Source organism: Ruditapes philippinarum, unplaced genomic scaffold (genome assembly GCF_026571515.1).
Source record: "Ruditapes philippinarum isolate M1 unplaced genomic scaffold, ASM2657151v2 ctg4333_1_1_1_1, whole genome shotgun sequence".
NCBI lineage: Eukaryota > Metazoa > Mollusca > Bivalvia > Venerida > Veneridae > Ruditapes > Ruditapes philippinarum.
Genome location: NW_026865539.1, coordinates 14,995 through 38,671, shown reverse-complemented (window position 1 = coordinate 38,671; position 23,677 = coordinate 14,995). Strand labels below are relative to the sequence as shown.

At 30.9% G+C, this 23,677-nt stretch overlaps 1 long non-coding RNA gene across 1 annotated transcript; it reads right to left on the bottom strand.

The window, feature by feature from the left end:
• Positions 1 to 10,399: 10,399 nt before the first annotated feature.
• On the bottom strand, positions 10,400 to 12,480 carry LOC132729464 (uncharacterized). Its single transcript, XR_009625627.1, has 3 exons — positions 12,337 to 12,480; positions 11,863 to 11,948; positions 10,400 to 10,832 (listed from the first exon to the last, which is right to left on the bottom strand). It is a non-coding gene; the product is annotated as an uncharacterized LOC132729464 (long non-coding RNA).
• Between the last annotated feature and the right edge of the window lie 11,197 nt (positions 12,481 to 23,677).

The window sequence follows — 23,677 nt, the reverse complement described above, 5'->3', positions numbered from 1 at the left end:
CTTCATACGTAGGAACAATAATTTTTTCTTTAACTTCAAACATATGAACACTGCAAAATTTCAGTAATTGTGTGGTTATTTTGAAACATTCATTGTCCATAAGCTTTTGCAAAACAAACTCACAGAGTGAAAAATAGCAAATAAATTAGCCCCTTCGATTTCATTCATACCTTTTAAAAATAAATATTGAAAAATAAATTTAAAAAAAAACAACAATACTTACCTTTGTCAGGATTTATTGCCATTAAAATATTACGTAAATGTGATGTATTAATTATATGTATTAAATATATTAATATTTATTAATTCAGTTTCTTTTTAAATATCGTGACATGCTTTAAAGTTTTAAGGTAAAATGTTTGGCAAGTTCAAAATTCTTTCTCGTCATACATTGGCAACTTTCCAATATACCTGCCAATGTATGACAGGCAAGAAATTGGAATTTGCCTAGCATGTCTAGAAACTTAATTAATTAATATTAATATAATTAATACTTCACATTAAGTAATAATACAAAGGTAAATATTGTTTTTTATTTATTTATTTTTTTATAATATTTTTTAAAAAGTATGAATGAAATCGAAGGGGCTAATTTATTTGTTATATTTAGGTACAAAAAACTTCTTACAGTTACCGTGCGCTTAGAATAATTATTTTCTGACGCGATGCCCCTTGATCGGCCCTTCTGGAGGCCTTTTGACATCCGTTATAAGGTATTAAATCCAGGTATCAAATATTGTACATTGCATACAGCGAAAACTAAATTCACGAAGAAGAGGCATAACTATGTGAGATATTTACATAAACATAATGTCCTACATTAAGCGCTCAGCTTAAATAAAACAAGTAGATCACATGTATTATGTAAAATGCGGGGATGGTGCACACTTCCACGGAACGAGCCTTATGGCATTGATTCTTAAAATATACGCAATTTCTGACCAATCAAACTTCATTTCTCATATCGTGAGCTTTACAAATCGTACAAAGTAACTCAGGGTATGTACAAGTTAAAATGGTTTCCTTCGGGGGAGGATATAAAAACAAAGAAATAGCAAGCTATTTCTGATGCATGCTACATTTTATATTTCTACATGTATATGAATTAAAACTTTTAACACTATCTAACAATATAAGTTAGGAATAGTAATGATATAACAAACAAAACGTCCACAATACTTAATTTCATTTCATTTATTTAAGATTTTTTAACTTCCGGGTTTATGCGAATCATAATAATGAATGAATTCATCTTAGCAGTTTAGTAAAATTGACCCCAACCTGCAAATGTTGCTCTCTTCGATAGGTTAGTTATTATGTTGAAATTTAAGCTCGACTATACCAAGTATATGGATAGCTATTCTACTCGCCCCGGCGTCGGTGTCAGCGTCCATATTTCAGATTAAAGTTTTGGGGCAGTAAAATATTTTTCACTATAACTTTTCCATTTCTTAAGTTTTCAAATTCAAACTTCAAATATATATTTCTTATCATCAACCAAATCTTATGTGACAAACACGGTTCATAACTCTAGTACCAATAGTTTCAGATTTATCTCATTTGAACTTAGAATTTTCCTTAAAAATACTATTTATTTAATGTAACTTCTTTATTTCTCAAGGGATCAACTTCATACTTCAAATATATGTACCTTATCATCAACCACAACTTATGTGACAAGGTTCATAACTCTATCACCAATATTACAAGAATTATTTCCCCATAAACTTAGAGATTTTTTTCTTGCAAAATGTTATTTTTACTATAACGTTTTGAGCTTTAAAGGTATCTACCTCAAACTTCAAATACTTATTCCTTATCATCAATTACATCTTATGTGACAAGGTTCATCTCTAGAAGCAATATTTTCAGATTTATCTCTCTTCGAACTTGGGAATTTCTTTAAGAAACATTATCACTTCTTTACTTTTTAAGGTATCTACTTCAAACATCAAATATATATATCTTATCATTACACATATGTTGTGCGACAAGGTTCATGACTATAGCGTGATCATTTCCAGAATTATCCCCCCTTGAACTTGGAATTAATGTTAACAAATGTTATTTTTTTACTATAACTTAATACATAATTATACATTATTGATTTTTCGTTCATAGTTTTGTCTTCCTTACTGCGTCCAGTATTTTATTAATCGGACTTCGCTGTCGCCCGTGACAGCTCTTGTAAGTATTCTAATTACATAATTAATTGAAGTATTTATTGATTACATAATGCTCAATGAAATATTCTTTCATGCCTCGCACTTTTGACGCTTAAGACATAGAAGAAATCAAATGGTGATAACTGACAATAAACACTGGTTACAGACGATATGTTAGTGGCCGCTCTTTTTACTCCCTCTGAAAAAATTTACGTACTTATTGCACTACTAGAAGATTTTTTGGGGGGGGGGGGGGGGGGGGTGGAATGTAATAAACCATGAGTATTTTGGTCTTGTCGTGACGCCCGTCTTATTTGCCAGTAGTACTTTTCGAAACAGAAAAGTGATTGCTTAAACATTAAAAATGTGCGAGGTAATTATAATTAAATTATTTTTATCAATAATACTTCTTTCTGGTGGTGGAACGACTTTAAAATATCTGTTTCATTTATTGCTTATTAAATGATCCTGAACAATTTATGATAAAGCATATGATACCTTGATTTTAAACTGTCAAGGCTAACTATGAAATTGTTATTTTATTCGGCAAATCCCTACAATTCTGTCTCTGATTGATTTGCGATTAAAGAAAAAGTCAAGCATGTATGGCTCTTTCGCAATTCAATACTCCACCTATTTGTTTTCTGACTTATAATGAATACGATTTGAAACATGTTCACTGACGATAACTTTAAATTTGAATTACTGATATTTTACAGATGAAAAACAATTTGCAGTTGTCCTGGCTTGCAAGCTTCATGACTCCACACATGAATCGGTAAGTCTATTTGAAACCGGAAACGGAAGGTACATATTTCGTGGTACCTTCTGATTTCTTACGCCAGTTCTTATCAGAAGTTTGACGGAAAGAGCCGATAAGATGGGATTGTGTATTTCAGTCCAACGTAGCTAGGTAACAAAAATGTAAACAAATAGTAATTTAATGCTTGGAGTTGTCGACTCCGGTCTTTGCAGTACATCATATAAAAGTCCTTTTAGTTCAGGAAATTCATAGAAAAAGTTCATAGAATAGTATATTTACATACTTCTTATTATGGTTGCAGAAATCAAAATTGCAAAATGCAATCTGTTGACATTACGTCGAATGTCTTTATAATTGTACATCATTGGGCATTTTAGATAGAAATGGTTGTCAGACATATTTTGAATCATAATTGTAGCGAAGATAGCTGACTTCATTTTGTCAAATATGTAAATTTGTTTTACATTATAAAAAGATTACACCCTATTTTTTGTTACATCCACGTGGTAGAACTACTTTCAATCCGTATTAACTCCGAGGTCATTATGAATAATAGCCGATATTTTCCGTATCCTTACAGAACTGTTCCATATATTTATTTTGGCTTTGATTAATTATCTGTTATTGTATTGCATTCTAGGAATAGCATCTACTTGAAACAGATTCGATTTTTTAATCTTGACTGCAGTTTAAATGAAACTACGAGACAATAGCAAAATAAACTGTTTCAAAACTAAAGTTTTTAACTATTCACAAATATACACTTGTAAACGTAGCCAGCTTTAAATTCAAACTGTTTACGTTGCGCTTCAGTAATGATAATTTAAATCAGTAGTTGCAAGTAAAAAGCAATCAAAAAGGAGAACGATAACCATGTGATGAAATATAGGTTCCCACGTTCTATTTTAACTTCATTTCATAATAAACTTCGTATGAATAGTAGATAATTCACATGGTCCAAGAAAATTCAGTAAAATCTATAGGAATTTGCATTCACAGTTTGATTTATAACAGAATGGGGCAGTCCTTTTATATTTAAATCAGGTTCATATTTTAACCCGAACATTTTCAAATATGAACTGTTCGTCAATCACCATTATAACAGTCAATCTTTTTAAACATATACATGTAGTAATTAAGCTCAATTTAGCTGACGAGATCACCATAAGTTATAAATATAACACAAACATTTTTATAAAAGTTTAAACCATATTTATTGCAAAAGTAATCAAATATAATGAATATTGGTGAAATAAGATTGTACAAAAGAAAGTGTTTTTTTTTTAACTTTTAACCAACATTCACCAAAAGATGCTGTTCTAGCATATACAATATCTATATGATGTACGAATATGAAAAGGTCTGTCAAGAAATCTAAGAAGTTATATCAGAATGTTCCAGAAGAGATCAATTTCAAGTATTTCTCACTTTTCTTCATGTATTTCTTTACTATTATTATACAACTGTTAAGATTATGTACATATTAAAGAATTTAATTATTTTTTCAGATATTTTCGAAGAAACAGTTTTTAGTATATTCTGTATTTTAAACACTTTATGACGTTTCATTTCTTAGCCAGGCACTTTCCACATTTTCGGCAGCGCGGAGAATTTTGATTGTCCTTTCGATAGGAAGACCGCATCTAGGACAATAGTTGCAACAGGAGTAACAGGTCTCACACATCAGAAGATGTCCACATTGCATGAACACCCTGCTCCGTGGTCTTTTTCTACAACATATACACATGAGAACCTCTCGTAGTCGTCTATTCTCTTCCTTCAAGTGTTCATACTCATCCATATCTACAAAAATAAAATGAGATTTCTATTTTTCTGTTTTACAAATAATGTATACCAGAATTTTTATTACATATTATATTATATAGCACCTAACCTAATATATGTATATAATCTAAATTCAAAAATCAAATATTTATAAGTAAAATCTCTAACTTGCCGTATATAAGCAAAAACGCTAATTTAAATTTGTCGTAGCTTTCGGCCTTGCGGCCCTCTTCAGCAGCATTTATTTTACATACAAATATATCAAAACAAAACAATGGAAGTGACGTAACGTCAATGAACGACGTAACACAATACGATTAATCTCATCCTAACATTCAATAAAACAATCCCGTACATTTTATTATTTAAAAAAATTATAATCTAATTATTAAATTTGCTATAATTTGTTATATAAATCAATCTTAAAAAAATACTTGTTTTAAACGCTCACCCGGATTTTCATGAAATAAATATCTTAAAATTATTTAAATATTTGCCTTCACCTGGAAATTCATTTCATTATAATTTCATTATAATTCATAATAATTTCACTTACTTGAATTATTATTTCCAATGTTTTTTAATTCTTTCAACCGTCTTTTCTCTTTAAGTAAGCGCTCTTCTTTACAAAATAAACTAGTGATTGTAATATGATATCTTAACCCTCTGTAAGAAAACTAGCTAGGGCATTCTTGTTTGGTCTAAGGTAACAACACAACACATAGGTTGAATGAAATAGGGCATTTAATAAATGCCATAAATGACAAATGTTACATAATAACAAACATGCTATCGTAGACTATTCCTGTTAGATGCTTGCTATCGTAGGCAATATTTTATTTCAAGTCTATTCAAGGCTATCTTCCTATAGGTGTCTGCTTTAAAGGCACATTTTTGCTAAAGTCTGCTAATTAAGTATTTCTAACAGGACATATTTAACCCTCTATAATTTAATGTTTCATTATCACGCTTAAGTGTCATAATTGGTAATTCTGTATAATATATACATGTACAAATGTTATTTTATTGAATATTTCAGTACTTTATGCTAACAAACACTGTTTTGCTCTTCAAGTAACTTTCTTTCTTGGGCATAAACACTGGATGGTTGCAAACGCTTTGCCACGTCCATGTTCTTTTGGGGATTATGCTCGTAAGCCAATGCCAAGAAATAAGGAGGCATACTGGCTCGGACTACACCAGACTTAATGGTTTTAACATGTTACGATGTATAATGTCTTATTTCCAGTTTTAGTTATATTTATCATATAAGAAAAGCATTGATGCAAAGCATCAAAGGGCGTCCAAGCAAGAAATGCAGCAAGTAAAGATGAACTAGTAGACATATGATGACAAGATATTCTTATAAACTTTTCAATGTTAAATTGGTTTTTTTACCAGAATTGTATATCATTATGAATGAGCGGAAAAAAGACATTGTTCATTATGAACCTTTGTAGGCATGCTAGAGATTAGAATACCGGTATTACTTTTTTTATACAGAAACTTGCAATTTATTTCAATACAATGTATTAACGATAATATCCAAAATATACGGATCAAAGATATTCAAAACATACTCCCCATATGGTATATGTTGAGCATAATTGTTATATTATACAATAATTGTAATATTTATTTTATATTGTTTTTTTTTACATATTTTATGAATATTGTTTTGTTTTTCTTTTCTTTTTTGTGTTTTACGTGCTATATTAAAACTGGGTTTTTACGTTTAAAATATTTTTTATTAAAATTGTAAAATAAATTTGAAGACTTCAATTGTCATATTGATTGACGATTATAAGTCAAAAATTAACTGGAAAAAGTCAGTTAATTATGGTTAATCTTTCAATATACTATATTGTTTATTCTTAACCATGTACATGTACATTTGTATTTTTCTTTATCATTTTTTTCAATTATCAATCAATTGAATAATTCATAAATTAACATTTGTAACTTAGAATAATTCCGAAGCATCTTTACTAAACACGAATAAGAAATTAAAAATGTTTCAAAGTTGATGGTGTCACATTAATATTAATACCATAAAAATTCACCGGTCTCTAGTAAATGCCGGTCAATATAGACCGGAAGAGACCGGGAAATACCGATATCAGAAATTGCCGGGTTTTCCCCGTATCGTGATAAGGTATTAATAGATCCAACGTCGCTATATTCTGGTTCCCGGCATCTAACAAGTATTATCTTTGCGTAGCGAAAGGGGAAGGAACTCCAGACTATAACGTCGCTACCGCTACCCCGGTGAGGTTATTTATTTGGCCTCCAAAATACCCCGCACTAACCCAAATTTTATATGCTCCGCGTTTAGAAAATTATGCAATGAGCCAGGTTGAGCCGCCAGTTGGAGTTTCGGTAAGCGTGTTGTGGAAATTGCTACCTGTTCGTTTGAAAGGCTCGTCCTAACTTACATTTCTTTGAATATTAGGGAAAACTTTGGTTTTTGTTTGAATTGCATAATGAATTGATTAAGGTTATTACAAAAATAAATTATAATGAAAATGCGCATTAATTCAAAATTGCATACGAGGCGTTTATAAAGTCAATTTTAAAATTCGTCAGAAAATAATTTCTGGGTTGCAGGGTATCGCGTAAAAAAAAGACTGCTTTTTTCCCGTTTTTGGGAAATTTATTTGAACGACGGAGACAATTATTTCTCAACAGGTTAATGGGAATATACTTTAACGTTGCAACAGAGTTTTACCGTTGTCCATTCCTTATTTAAAAATTGTCTAAGAAAAGTTAAATCCGTTTTTTACATTAAAATGTGTACCGTCATTTTGAACCGACTGGATAAAAAAACTACTATGACGGTTGATAATAGGGCCCGTAAGTCTCGTTTACTTTCACTTTCGATTTACCACTTCCGGGTACATCGGCAGACTTATTTCCCGTTACGCATATAGGTAACCCGAAAAACTCGAGGATATAGAAGTTGAATTTGTTTCCGGTCCTCTTCAGATTTGAAAAGGAATTGATAGCACGGGTCAAAAAATGCAGGTAAGGTCAATTATCTGACGGAAAAACGAGGGCATTTATAGAGTTTAATAAAACTAGTTTTTTTATACGGCATAGTGACAATTGTTTCGGATGTTTTGTCAAGGTAGTGAATTCTAGTTGGATTTTAGCTTTTTAGTATTGTTTTAAAACTACTGATTGTGAGAAATTAATTCAAACCATTTTAACTTATTGAAATAAACAATGAGAAACACTTTAATTCTAGTGTATAATTAAAGTTATAAAAAAAATTCGGACATTGCCACAGTAATTCGGATATTTTTTCCCTTCCATTTTATTCTTGTTCCTTTTTCAATTATATATACATGTAATATAGTAGTTAGTTCCTAGCAAAAAAAAAATTTTTATGATTGAATTAAAAAATATAATATTTGATTAAAAACATTTCAGAAAGATGTATAGACAAGGAGGTACTATGACAAGTATAGAATATACAGTTGTTCAATATGGACCATTAATCAACTGTTTTTGCACTGCCTATGATCCTGAATATATCTATACATCAAAGGTAAATACATGTAAAATAATTGATTAATTTTTAGTTGAGATCGGAAAGATAAACAATTATCAAAATATAGTATTATAATTTTAATAACTTTTGATTTCACTGCATGATAATTGATAAGTAAATAACTTTAACATTAAAAATAGTCATGTTTCACATTCAAGAAAGATCAATATTTTTGACTGTTATATATTATGTGTTGTTGTTTTATCTTTAATGTTTATTTAGCTTCAAAATATGAAATTTTTCTGTCCAATCATGACCAGCTTATTTAATGTAATGTAAATATCATTTCTAGTGTCTTACACTTGGTAACAACATATTTATATGATTTTTCATTCTGCAGATAAAAAGGGAACAGATGAAGGAGGATTTGTCCATGAAGACCTTTATTGCAACTACCATCTTCCAGTTCCTTAATTTTGAGAATGATAATCAGAGAAACACACAGTTTACAGTGAAATATTAGTTTTAAATATAAGCCACTGAGATTATAGTCAAAATGTACTTTCCTGAAGAAGATGAATGACACCCAGCACAAAAATCTTAATGTATAAAGAGTATGATTTTATGGTGTTTGACACTATGATCTTGTTTAACATGTTAATTTCAAATGATAGAAAACAGAGTAAATATCCACATTTCATTTGCAGTTTTAAGTATTTAAAAACTAGATACTCTATATATACAAAGCTGATAACACACCAGAGATAAGGTTTTTTTCATGGAATCACAGTATAGTCATATGACATTATGGACATTAAATGACTATGAAGTAAAAGATTAGCAAAAATATTATATATCATCTACTACTAATATTGCTGAGAGTAATTCATTGATAAGCTCACAAATTTGCAATCAAAGCTTTGATATCAAGCTGAACATTTTTCAATTAGAATATGATTTATAAACTCTAATGATAATTTTGGGGTTCATGTTAATTTTTCAAAAGTCTTTAACATTTGTAAAAGGAAATATTCTTATTCTTGTATCAGTAGACATTCACAGTGTAAAGTTACATTGTCAAAATAACTAATAATAATTCCAAGTGCTTTCCTGAAGTTTTTTCTTACACTGGAAAATCAGTGTGATATATATGCTAAGCAGTGCACTATAAATTGTGTAAAAATAAAAGTTTTATTAAACTTATGAAACTGTTTTTTTGTTTCTACTATTTGGCATAATAATTTATAGCAGTGCTTGATCATAAGAGTTCATCTGCAAAATAAAGTGTCACTGTGTACTTTAATTCTTCTAACAGCAATGGCTAGATTGCTTGAATATGCAAGCATTGACTATATTAAATACTATGCATGTCATTTGAATTTTGTTTGTCCTGAAATCGAAAATCAGACACTATCTAAAAAATATTATGAAAAGTTCTTGACAGTCTCTTCAATGACTACATTTACACATATGTACATGGACAGAAGTTAAAAGGGCATTGTGTGGTGTTTTTTTGTTTTCTGTTTATTTTTGAAACATTGACAATTTTGAAACAGTTCCAATGGGTATATTAATGTATCAGTGATGTAATTGTTTTGTATCAAGTGCAAACCCTAAGTTTTGCATGTATTGTATATAGATAATTACACTTTTGGTCAAATGTCAACAGGTTCAATACATTATAAAACAGGTAATTTGAAACCCAAAGAAGTATATGGTCTGTAATAACTACCCCTCTGATACTAAAATCTTCAAGGAATGCAGAATTGCAAGTCTTCTCCAATTAAGAGAGAGACTTGGGCTTACAAGGGGCTAGCAAGCTAGTGTTTTGCTACAGAATACTCAACACAGAATGAATTGCATTAATATTGTTTACTCTGGTATTACTACCTGCCATGTACAATGCAAATCATGGCTTTTTCTAAGAGCAGTAAAAGGCCTATTTATAACTGGAAGGAATTTTACACATCTTGCCTCAGAAACAAGTTTTTCTTTTGAGATAATTTTATGATATTTAAATAATGGTTAAAGATTACATTACTTTTACAAATGCAGTGATCATGGTGATAATATGAAATGAAACTCAATCAAGATAGAAACATTTTAATGCTGAACATTTATCTTTTTACCCATTCCTGTTAATTTACAAGTCTATTTATAACAAATTTATCTTAACTGTTTTTGAAACTACATGATGCCTGGTTGAAACTGTTTTGGGCAGCCATTTGCAGAAGATAAATTATCTTTGAATAATTAAGTTAATACAAAGTTACAAATGACAGGTTATTTATTTCTAATAAAGACAGGTTATTTATTTCTAATAAAGACAGATATTTTTGTTTAACATTTTTACACTGACATATATCTTTGAAGTGTCTTCAACCTTAGTTTTTTATTAGAATACAAACATTCAGTCAGACAGTTTTACACAAGACATGGAGCTTTAAGAAGCTTTAATTCAGTCAAAATCTGTAATGGACTGCCATGTCTCTACCACTATGTACTCCAAGACTGTGTATGGGCATTTCCTTTCAACTATGCCTGGTGGTCTAATCTGATGGTGAACACTCCCAAATAAATCAAGAGCCATGACAAGTACTCAAGATCCAACCATGAAATCACATACCTGTATATAAAGAAAATTTATCATGAGTTGAAAGCAATAATAATTGGTCAGCTATAAATTTCAATCATTTTCATATTGTCACGATAGAAAATAATGTTGAAAAGGAAGAAACACTTCTTGGTGTCCTAGTTTTTGTAGATTTGCTTTGACAACTGATCTTTAAAAAAATGTGATAGTGACTAAGTTCTTTTAACCATTTACTGAACATGATTTAACTAAAAAATATGACCCACTTACTTGAGAAAAATACTTTAAACAGTATTTAACATGAATTAACTACATATGCCATACTGTTAAAGTGTTTGTTTATTTAGCTACACTGTAATTATTTACAAAAACGAGAACATTATATGTTATACAATAATATTTATTTTTCATTAATGTAGTGTCACAGGGTCAAGTATACTTTGTCCGTATTGCCAAGTGCTGTATATTTTTGGTCTGTTCGTGACCATGCCTGTCTCTGTATATATATATATATATGTTAATGTCCATGTCCCTTATTGTTTTCCGTAGTTATTTCTTTAATTCATATACTCATAGCTCATATCTCATATCCAATAGCCGTTACCTATACATAATAGTACTTTATAACCTTTTCAACATCTTCGATTAACTTTTCTCGATAATATTTCAATTTCCCCGCTAATCTGCACAACGCATGCGCACTTGAATTGAGAAATTGTTGGCGCAGGCCACGGTTTTGTTGTAGGGAAGAATAAATATTTTGAGTAGCGCATACTTGTCTTTTTACAGGTAAATAGACTTTTGCAGATGATGCTATTATTATTCATATATATTTTGCCATTCATCGATTATTGTGATTTTCATATTTTGCACTTGAATTGAGAAATTGTTGGCGCAGGCCACGGTTTTGTTGTAGGGAAGAATAAATATTTTGAGTAGCGCATACTTGTCTTTTTACAGACCCCTCTACACCAGGTCCAGAACTCACAGCAGAGTCAACGACCCCTTTGTTTCGTTTGAGCTGCGACAGTAGTTTAAGTAGCTTTAAGTATATATTTCTTACCAAAACGATTTTACAGCAGAGCATGCATGTGTATTTACATCGGATACTGACGTCTTTCATCTCACCACTGTCCTCAGTAAAAATATCTACAGGAAGCAAAATAATTTCATTGAATTTTTATGACAATTTAAATTTGGTTATATACAGCTTGACTGTTTGTGCTTTATAAAGATAATAATTATAAATAAAATAATATTTTCAGTTGGAAGAAAATATATTAAACTAAAAACACACTGATAATCATATTGAAACGTTTATCCGAAATATGCGCTGTCCGAAATTTCTAAACAATTATATACTTCTGAGAGATAATCAGGTAGCGCTATAGAAAAAATTGATAAAATCAAATTCACCAGTCTGGTGTCAGATGCGAATGATGTTGTATCAAAAAACAAAAATTTATTAGATTTACATGGAAATGAAAAATATTACAACATTTATTGGGATAAACTGAATTTGAAACGACACACCCACCTGAAGATTATACGAAGTTGTCTTTCATTGATACTTGTTCACAAGATGAAACCATTTGCATTTTCGTACAAAACAAAAAACTCTGCCAATTTCCACATATCATTTGCTTTTCCATGTAAGTTTTACTTTCCCACCGGCATACAAGTATTACCCAAATAAGATAAGCAATGTTGTTGATATTTGTTTGTACCCGGAAGTGCAAAATATTGTGAAATCTCGCAAGTCACATGACGAGACTTACATACCCTATACCGGATATGTAATGAAAATTACGCCGTGTAGTGCAGTTTTGGACATTGCAATTAAAATTAACGCTTACGTTGATTCAGACTGTTCCTTGTCAGCAAAATTGAAACCGAAAGTAGTGGTTGTTCTAGAATTTACATTCGGAACTGCCTCGGCTATTATCTACATGTACAATATTAACCTCGGAAACAATACGGATTGAAAGTAGTTTTTTCCCAAACGGGGTTTACTTGAAACAAAAAACAGAAAATAATGTAAAAACAAATTTGTATATTTTTTGACATCAATTTGTCTTTTTTCCGGGTCCCTTTTTATGCTTGAAAAATTTGCCGACAACAATTTGTTTTTTTTAAATTTTCCCCTTTCTGTTTGTTAAATTTTAAAGAAACCCCGCCCAAAATTTGTCAACGGGTTGGGTTTTTTTTTATTTCCCCTTTTTTCACACCCCAGAAATATTAAAAAATATATAAATAAGGAAATTTTTTGCTTTTTACCTATAAATTAAACTTTTTTCAGGTGGATTTTTTACTACATATATGGGAAAATTTAAACTTTGTCAACAATTTCCCGGGAAATTAAATTACTATTTGTTAAACATTTTTAAATTTCTTAGCGTGGGGTTAGACCGGAATACCGCATCCGTTCTGTGTATTCATACTATTGTGTTCGAGGTCCTTATCCGAAGACTGACGGAAAGGGCCGAGTATGTGTGTGTGTGTGTGTTTGGTTTGTTTACCCTCGCCACCGGAATGAACCATATGGGCGAGCACATACTTCATTTAAAACTTGCTTAATTTATAAGGGAACTAATTTAATTTGTCTACAGTTTTATCGGTACATGTGTTTACGTGTGTGCCATAATTCCTACCACAAGTTCGTATAAAAGTACGCAACCCATGATAGGAATAAGATGGGATTGCTCCCATACTAAGTTAAAATGACGTGTATTTAAAAAAATGAACAGCATATTTAAATTACCTAAAGTTAAAAGGGCCGAGACGTTTATAAAAAGCACCGTCTCTTATAACAGGTCAACTATTATAATATTCTATGATTAAAATGAGAGAAAGAAAGTCTTGTTAAAGCAATGTCAGGAACGCATTTTCCCAATTCAATGTGGCTAGTCATTAGAGGTCTAATTTGATCAGATACATACACAAAGGAGTGTCAGAATATTAGAAAACAAGTTTGTTTTAGTATGGAAATGATAGATTTTAATAATTTTCTAGTATAATATTTCACCCGAACACCTGCTTAGTTAAAGATGTTCTTATTGGTCTAAAAGTGATTGCCTCCTTTGTTCTCATTGGCCGAAATTTCTCTATTTACAAAATAAGGAGGTCAATCCGATTTTGTGATATTTTGCAAATTTTCTTAATTTTAGGATTGACCTATATCGACAAGTTTGTCGCGCGAACGTGATAGAGATTTAGCAGGTGCCCTTAACACTCCATTGTATTGCATCTGTACAACTATTAAAAAATAAGGATAAAACAACAAAAAGCTTGTAAAATAGCAATTTTTAAATCAATGGTCTAATCTAGATTAGAAAATTCCGTAAATATGGCTATAAGTAATATCTTTGTTACCCTTAATGTGATGAAGTGACCTTTTTTAACAAATATAAGGCCACTTCATACTTGAGTGTATGCGTATAACTTATGCTCCATATGCGGGAACACATACACTTTTATGTTTTATATACAGGACAAAGAGAAGAAGTAAAAATAAACACAGGGCGGGGGAGTAAGGATATTTACACTATATGGAGTCTTTTAACATTAAGGGTAACGGTAGCCTTCCTTCCCAATTTTGTTCGACCACTTGATTTACATTTTAAAACAATATCTGGCATGTAGACCCAATTAAGATAAATTGATTAAAATTTATAATATCACATTGTACTTCCGTTTCACGGCCACTTCCTAGGGCCACAAGTAAAAATATATAAATATTAAGACTATGTAATATACATATTTACAATTAAAAGTATAAGTCTACATGCCTAGACAACATTTAAAACTAAAAAAGTTAAGTATAGATTTGCAACACCGTCCGCGTCCGTCCGCGAAATGAGGATTCGAAATACAACTTGGTTAATAAGGGCCGAGTAGTTGCGATTGCTAGAATTTAATCGAATAAAATGGGTGGGATTCAACCACCGCGCATGCCCTGTGCGAACGTATTGTTTACATCCGGTCGTAGCATAAGGTATTATAAAGGTACTGTGCCGCTATGATAATGTGAGAGTGACGTTGCAATTTTTGTGTACACAAAAGTTTACAATCTTAGTCTGAATAGGTAAAACAGGGTATTTAGAAGTGAATATGATTCAAAATCAGAAAAGGAATTTGAAAAGTCTCGATGGCAAAGTTAGTTAAGTCACTAGGATGCCATACTAATTAAATTGTATCATTTGTTCGAGCCACACAAGTTGTCCAACCTTTTTTTCTTTTTTCTTTCCCTATTTTTATTTTTACATGATATGCAAATTAATTGGAATATAAACTTTAAGGCAGTTTTGTTATAATTTCGAATAATTTAAATATACCGGAAATGATAATTTTTATTGTGTGTAGTGTGTAATATATATTAGTAGTACTTTTGCAGTGCATAAGTTTTTCGTGCCAACTTAACTATAGTTTAAACAATTTATGTACATGTATGCATTCCGTATCAGGTTGCACCAACTTGCTAGATATAGCAACATTTAAAAACAAAAGTGAAATGAGAAGTTAATAGAAAATAACACAGCGCTAATAATCTTTACAAGAAAAAAAGAAATTCTCATCGATTGATAATTATACCAAAAAAAATTGGGACCGAACCTGGCTGTCTTGCATTGATATGTAACTAAAAATTTACCACACAACTTTACCCACTATGTCACGCCGCCAGTTGGTAAATTTGTCGATATTTTAATTTATATGGCAAGCCTGCTTGTTTTAAGATATTAAACACAATATGATATCTTTTGCCGGCTCGCCACGGTATTACGTCATTCGGAACTGCCTCGGCTATTATCTACAATATTAACCTTATCCGAAGACTGACGGAAAGGGCCGAGTAGTTGCGATTGGTATTACGTTAGGATTTTACTGAGAAACAACCTAAAACTCCGAATCCATCCAAAAATTTAACCGAAGCTTGGCTTCCAGCTTTCTACAAAATTTATCTATCTGGGCTAGGATCCAAAATTATTTAGCCAATCAAATTTGATCTTACATAGCGTCAAAAAACCTTCAATTTTCACGCCATTTTTAAAAAGCAGCAAGTATTGTTTTGAGCGCAAAGATATAATGATGATTAAAATGTTTGTTTCAATAAATTAATTAACATTAACGACATCTGGTTCTGTGCATTTTTTTCTTTTTCCTTTTTTCCGGTCATTTCATTCCGGTATTTAGTGTATGTATTTACTGGCCGGGATCCGGGACGCCCGGGACCCGCGATCGTATAAGATATAGAGGAAAAAACGCATATCTAAAACATTTGTCACTCCTTTAGTTTAAACAATTATCTTAGGATTGTTGTAGAAATATTTAATTGACGCCGAAATAATCCTTTAATTCTCTGACAATGTGAACAACTGTGCATAAGAGTTCCCTCACAATTTGATACTACTACATGTAGTTTTTGTCACTTTGTTTTGTGAATAATGTGTTATGTTATTTTGGAAATAAAAAATGTTGAGATATTAATAATAAAAAAAAGATATTATAAAAACAAGCTATTTTTGTAAAAAAAAATCTGGCTATAGAAATAACAAAGTTTTTGTAATTTTGGTAATAAAATATGTTTTTATGTGTTTCTATTCAATAACAGCTGATTTAGTATTCTTTTCCAGGTTAAAGTTTTAAAAAATGTTAACATATTTACACTGTGTATGTAAATTTTGTAATAAAATATGTTTGTTATCATTTGTCTTTATTCAATAAAAGCTGTTTTTCGTATAATTTTCCAGTTTATATAAATAACGAAGTTTAGCTTATCTACAATGTGTAATGTAATTTTGGTGAAAAATATTTGGTTTTTATGTGCTTTTATTCAATAAAAGCTGTTTTTAGTATAATATATAAGGTATCAGGTAAAGAAAATATTAATTTTGATGTAAAAGAGTATCATTGTGAACACATTTTTGGGAACAAAGCTAGGAATACTAGAAAAGGTCGTTATAGTGGGGGCATATCGTTTTATTATAAAAATAATCTTAAAAACTATGTTAAAATTGTTGAGAAAAATCAGCATGGTTTAATTTGGGTTAAATTATCCGCAGATATATTCCCATTCAAAGATGATGTTTATATGGGTCACATATATATACCTCCGTCGGACTCAAAAGTTCTTACCACATTTGATATTGATTTATATGATCAATTAGAATTAGACATAATTAAGTATGGGTGTTTAGGGAAAGTATACATTTCTGGCGATTTCAATAGCAGAACCTCTGATATGTTAGATTATTTCATATTTGATAAATATATTGACCACGATTTTCCGTCAAATGATATTGTTGACATTTTGAAACGTGTAAATAAAGACCACGTGGTCGATAACAGTGGGCGTCGCTTAATAGATACCTGTATCGCTACCGGGCTTTTAATAGCCAATGGCCGCTTGTTAAATGACCGTGACGAAGGTTGTTTTACATATTGCTCGTGTAGAGGACAAAGCACGGTGGACTATTTGTTACTAAATCAATGCGACTTCGAAACTGTTACACATTTCTCTGTACTGGAATTTAATGAACATTCGGATCACGCACCGTTAACATTTAGCATAATGACTAAACAAATTCAGTCGCAGAACAACGACGCGCAGGAATACGAAAATAAATCGACTAAAAATTATATGGGATAGCGAAAAATCCGAAATGTTCCGCACACACATTATGAATAATCATGAATACATTGAAAGGTTAACCAATGATGCATTAAGCGGTCCGATTGACCAGACGGTAAACAACTTTACTCAATTTTTATATGACAACGCATTAATCATATTTGGGAAAACTTGTAAAACAAATAGATATGAATCGAATAAAAAAGCGAGCTGTAAATGGTTTGATGTTAATTGTTACAACGCCAAACGAGAATTTAAAGCAGCTCGAAATAATTTTAATAGAACAAAAAATGACGAAATGCGACATAATTTTATACACTCCCGAACTAAGTACAATAGGATAAAGCGAAAGGCAAAACGAGATTTTAAAATAAAAGAAGGGTATCGTATTAATAATTTAGCAAAAAAAGAACCACGTAAATTTTGGAAAAATATCAAAAAATCTTTAAATAGAACACATACAAAGGCTGAAACGTTAACAGTTAATGAATTACATGACCATTTTAAAAGTCTGTTTGGGGAGTCATTATTGAATAATCAACCGGACCCGGACTTTTCCCAAAATACAATCAATGAAGACTTAGATATGAATTTCACAGAAACAGAACTCCGTGCAGCAACTTTTTCTCAAAATAATAATAAAATGCCAGGTATCGATAATTTAACTAGCGAAATCTTTAAATCGACATATGACATTATCTCGCCATTATTACTAAATTTATATAACAGAATTTTTAATACAGGAGAATACCCGCGCTCGTGGGGGGAAGGGATTATTACTCCAATTTTCAAAAAAGGCAATATAAATGATGCAAAGAACTATCGTGGAATTACTTTAATTCATGTTATAGCAAAACTTTACTCACAATTATTACTTAAACGTTTAACGAAATGGACCGAATAATACGAAAAGATTAGAAAAAGCTAGTTCGGACTTGATATAATTGATTGCATATTTATCCTATATTCTATAATAGCTAAAGTTTTAAATTCTGGTGAAAAACTGTATTGTATGTTCATTGATTATCAGTGCTTTGCTAAAATTGAAAGAAACTTTTGTCAGATAAAGTAAGTTGAAAATTTTTTACGGCCATTCAGTCAATGTTTAAAACAGTAAAAACTAGTGTAAGGTATAAGTCAGATACATCTGCATTCTTCAACTCAGACGTGGGCTTGAAGCAAGGTGACCCCAGCTCACCTCTGCTCTTCATGCTCTTTGTGAACGACATTTTAGATAATATAAATACTGATCTTGATGGCATTTTTACTATAAATGAATTAAAACTGTTCATTCTTATGTATGCAGATGATCAGGCAATTTTTGCTAAAACACCTGAAACTTTACAGTCTATGTTAACTGATGTGGAAAATTATTGTAATTTATGGGGTTTAAAAATAAACATTTCAAAAACAAAAGCGATGATCTTTGAAAATGGGAGGCACACCATGTATAACTTCAAAATTTATAATAATATTATAGAAACAGTAACCTGTTTTAAATACCTAGGTATTACATTATTCAAAAATGGTAATTGGTACCGTACGCAAAAATGCATCGCCCAACATGCATCATTTGCTATGAATAATCTATTTCGTATATTTAACGATGTAGAACTACCAATGGATCAGAAGTGTAAGTTATTCGATACACTAGTATCTTCAATTCTAAATTTTGGATCCGAAATATGGGGTATACATGAAGCAAAGGATATTGAGTCTATTCACACTAAGTTTTTAAGACGCATTTTGGGTGTCAAAAAGTCAACAAATTTTATCTTCACTTTATGGAGAATTAGGAAGAATTCCTTTGTTATTCATTCGAAAAATAAATATGATTAAGTACTGGATAAAAATCTTAAACAGAATGATACTGCTCTGGTTAGAAGAAGCTATTTAATGTTAAAAGTAGATGCAGATCGTAATTTAAAATATAATGGGAAAAATTGGGCTTTTCAAATAAAAAATATTTACAAGAACATGGTTTATTGTATGTATGGAATGATCAATTTGAAATCGATATTCCTTTTTCATTGATTAAACAGAGAATTATTGATAACTTTTTACAAAAATGGTACTCTGATATCAATAACTCCAATCGTTTACAGTCATATTGTGTCTTTAAGTATGAATTCGAATTAGAAGAATATCTGAAAGTGATTACTGATAAGAAATATAGAATTGCTATGTCAAGATTTAGAACTTCATCACATAATCTTTTTATAGAATCTGGAAGATATAATGATACTCCACGAGAACAGAGACTCTGCAAATCGTGCAATATGAAAACCATTGAAAATGAGTACCATTTTTTGCTAGTATGTCCATTTCACCGTGACTTAAGAAGTAAATTTTTTAAACAATATTATTGTCGTTGGCCAAATATCACTAAATTTGAAAAAATTAATGTCATCAAAATCTAAATCTGTTCTACTGAACTTAGCAAAATATATTTATTTTGCAATGAAAAACCGCATCTCATAATACACTCTCTAAATTTAAATATCTTTATTACTAACTCTATTTTTTCCTTAACAACTAGAACTTTTTTTTAATATATATATGTAACAATATATTTAGTTTTTTTTGTATATCTAGACAGTTTGTGAGAATTGTTTATGTAATTTGAACTACTCTCTTCGGATAAAATTTCATTTCTTTTGTCATGTCTGTCGCTGAACATTTTTGTTTGTATTGGCTCTAAACATATGTTTATGTTTTATGCTGAATAAAATTTTGTATTGTATTGTTGTATATATAATTAATTTATATAATTAACAAATGAATTATAGAATGGAAAAATGTTTTCCATCAACAGTTTGAAAACAGGTGTGAAAAAGTTCGTTTGAACACGTGGCGAATCGTTATTTAACTGTGGCGAATCGTTAATACTCTGTGTCGAATCGTTATGTGGCGAATCGTAAGTGTGGCGAATCGTTACATTACCGAAAAAACTAATAAACTATATTTGTGTTGATTATTGTCGTAATGAAAGGCCATTAAACGTTAAGTTTTTTTTTTTGTATGTAATGAACGTTAAATGAATTTGACTTAGGATATAGATATATTAAGAGCTATTTATTAACAAAATCACAATAATTATAATTATTTGCCTAATTAATTGGAAAAATCAAAGACTATATTCTTGAATTGGTCAAATCCCGGGATCCCTATATGTTTTAATAAGATCCCAGCTTTTCTGAAAACAATATTCTTGAACTGGCCAATTCTTGGGATCTCTTTATATTTTAATACGATCCCGGCTTTTCTGAAAACTATATTCTTGAACTGGTCAATTTCCAGGATCCTATTTTTTAATAGGATCCCGGCTTTTCTGGCTGAATTGATTGACAACTTGTGTTTACTTTAGGACTTGTGTCTGTCACTCATTCCAATACTAAATAACATATTACAACTTAACTTCGTATAAAGAGACATCTTTATGAATTCTACTTATCTAATTTTATTTCTGGTCAAGGTCAACAGGCCATATAATAAATGTGCACAGACATAGGGACTGCATTCTTTCTGTTTACATTCATCTTCATATATACTCATATTCCTCTTCGTTAAACTGAGAGAACTGGCTTCCATAACTTTATATGTCACTTTTATTTTGATGTTCGCTGAAGTCTCTTCTCTTCAGCTAACAGAACTTAAACACACCCTGGAAAGAAATTACGAAGCGAGTCGCTACTAGCTTTTTTAAAAGCTAACCTTGTTTACACCGTTAAAGTGGACTTGACCACCGCGTCACTAAATAATTATCCGAAACGCACAGTTCTTTTACCGTGGTCTCTTATGGACACGGCCTTGTCCATTTTCGCCCTTCTTTATTCTAAAGTAAATCTGTCACATTTAAAGCTTCATTATGGACTTCTATTAAACTCAGCAGAATTTTGTATTTCATAACTTTAAACATCAACACTAGACAAGTTAGTCGAAGCCCGAAATGTCCTATGTTAGCCATCTAGATTTCACAATATTTCTTAATTTGTTAAGTCACTGTCAAATTATCAAAGTTTCAAATGTCATGTATGCTGGCGTGTACAGTAAAAACTCTGAAAACCGGACCCTCTGAATACCGGAATCCTCTGAAAACCGGACAATTTCAAAAGTCCCATATTTTATCCTTATAAGTTCATAGAAAAAAAATCCTCTGAATACCGGAACCTCTGAATTCCGAAAACCGGACGATATTCTAAGGCTACTAATGATAATCATGCATAAAAAATCCTCTGAAAACCGGACAGCAATTTCAAGTGTCAACTTTCTGTGTATTTTAATGTAGATTAAAACATAATCTCAACAGGTGACATGTTCAATTATCACCTCTCCTTACCTATGAAGGTGTGAAAACACTTCTCAGTGTGTGTTAATTTCTTATTGGCAATTAAATAATAGCTCTTTCATCATAAGTGTTTCCTTGTAAAGGTATGATTTTTCAAGATGTTTTTAATTTATTTTTTTTCAATATTAAATGTCTTAAAGAATTAGGAAACTTTTGTTAAATGATTCCTGTTTTGCTTAAAATTTTGATATTGAATTTATATTTGTTTAGAAATTAATCATATTCAAAAATAGTAATACTAAATTCCATTAATTACATATTTCAAAGCCAATAAAAAAGATATGATATATTCAAGACAAAATGTTGTTTTAATATCTGATTTTCTGAATTATATTCTTGGATTTGCATAATTAAATTACTCAAGATATTTCTTGCAAAAAGAAATTAAAGTATGACTGAGACAAAAAGTTTGTCAAAAAATGCACAATTTTTTAAGTACAAAATGATTGAACAAAGTAGTTGTTCAAACACATCATAATTATCAATAAATGTATAAAACCTCTGAAAACCGGAATCCTCTGAAAACCGGACTTTTGGTCAATTCCGTAGTACTTCTCGAATCCTTCAACCAAGAAATGAGATCCTGCAGAATACACAAAAAAACAACTTTTAAAGTCATCAGAAATGACACTAAATGTACACTGTTTCAATAAATACACTTAAAATGTAACCAGTCACATTAAAAATGACTTGAAATAGGGCACTTCAAAATTTCAAAGAACTATTTTCTAGCCTACAACGGACTGGGTCTAATTCCGTACCGGGTTGAGACCTTATTGGTCACATGACACCCAAAAAGGGACGTAATCGCTGCTGTTTGTTTCATTTTACGCCTTTTTCCAACAGTATTTCAGTCATATAGGCGGGTAGTTTCCTAACCATCGTTCCTGGAGAGTTACACCAGTACTAGACTACATTCCTCCGCGCTAAACTACCAAAGCATCTCCCGGGGATCGAACCCACGCCAGAGAGGTAACTGGATTAGAAGTCATCGACTCTAACCCCTTGACCACGGAGGCAATCGCTGCTGTAGCTCTTGTTCTTCAATTTGGAGATTCCCCGCGCTATTTGGAATTCATACTGCAATCGACAACGAGCTGTTAAACTCACTTAACCATTGAAGAGCAAGAGCTATATACGTCTATATCCTTACTCACAATTCATATAACATAATAGATTTATTCAATAATCTGAAATAAACGAACATTTAATTACGAAAAATGAAGGTTAGTGACTCGTTGATGTTGTTGTTGATAATTTTTGTGTCAAACAACTTCTCTAAACAATAGCTTGCGCTTTAATATTACCGTGATATTTTGTAAATTTTAACATTATCATTGTCTTAAATTGTCGACATTTATTAATGTTTGTGTTTGTTGAAATAAGTATTATAATTAAAACATACCTGTTAGTTGAATATATAGTATTAAAACATGAGTTTAAAATTCTCTTCTCTGATTTAACAATGCACTGAGTACAGAAATCATCATTATAACAGAAATAATGATAACAAATTAATTTGGATCATCGAGCGTGTTTTGTAATGAATTTTTAATTGGTACATTTAAGTTAAAGCGCAATTTTCAGTTAATAATCTTGAAATGTTCAGTTAATAACCTTATTTTAACAAAAATAAGATGTTTCACAAAAAATAACTTTAGGGCCGATTTTAAGACTAATTTTGAGGCCGATTTGACTTGTTTTAGGGCCGATTTGACTAGTTTTGGGGCCGATTTGACTTTTTGAAATTGTTGTGTGGCCGATTTGACTAAATTTGAGGCCGATTTGACTAATTTTGGGGCCGATATGACTTGGGGCCGATATGACTTGGGGCCGATTTGACTAGTTTGCGTTATTTGTCCTTGAAATGAAGGGCGGGTCTGATGGTGTAATACATGAAAG